General features: G+C 55.1%; 1 protein-coding gene across 2 annotated transcripts in view; it reads left to right on the forward strand.

Moving 5' to 3' along the window:
* The window catches only part of CUNH1orf228 (chromosome unknown C1orf228 homolog), a 27,088-nt gene that overhangs the window by 4,294 nt on the left and 22,340 nt on the right, over positions 1-454 (forward strand). The window lies entirely within an intron of this gene.

Below are 454 nucleotides of genomic sequence, written 5' to 3' on the forward strand. Positions count from 1 at the left end.
AACCGGGGGACGGTGTGTGCGCGGGGAGAAGGCGGGTCATACTCCGGTTTCTCTTCAGATCGCACATAAATCTTGCCTTTTACTAAAGATTTCCGTGGAGAGGAACAAGCACGAGTGTCGAGGAATTTTTTGAGGCTCCATTTCGGTGGAGCTACTCCTTTTCTGGTTAAAAAGCAGAGCTGACGCGCTTACGGGGCAGAAGGAAAACGTGTGCCGTGTTTAGGTCACGTCTCCCAGCACGAGTGTCGAGGAATTTTTTGAGGCTCCATTTCGGTGGAGCTCCTCCTTTTCTGGTTAAAAAGCAGAGCTGACGCGCTTACGGGGCAGAAGGAAAACGTGTGCCGTGTTTAGGTCACGTCTCCCTAGAGAGGGCAGGGGGAGACACGATCATTTTCGGTTCGGGCTGGAGGAAGAAAGGCCCTGCTGCGGGACCGGCCCCGGGGGCGGTGGGGTT

Source organism: Aptenodytes forsteri, unplaced genomic scaffold, assembly GCF_000699145.1.
Source record: "Aptenodytes forsteri isolate BGI_AS27 unplaced genomic scaffold, ASM69914v1 Scaffold119, whole genome shotgun sequence".
NCBI classification, from domain to species: domain Eukaryota; kingdom Metazoa; phylum Chordata; class Aves; order Sphenisciformes; family Spheniscidae; genus Aptenodytes; species Aptenodytes forsteri.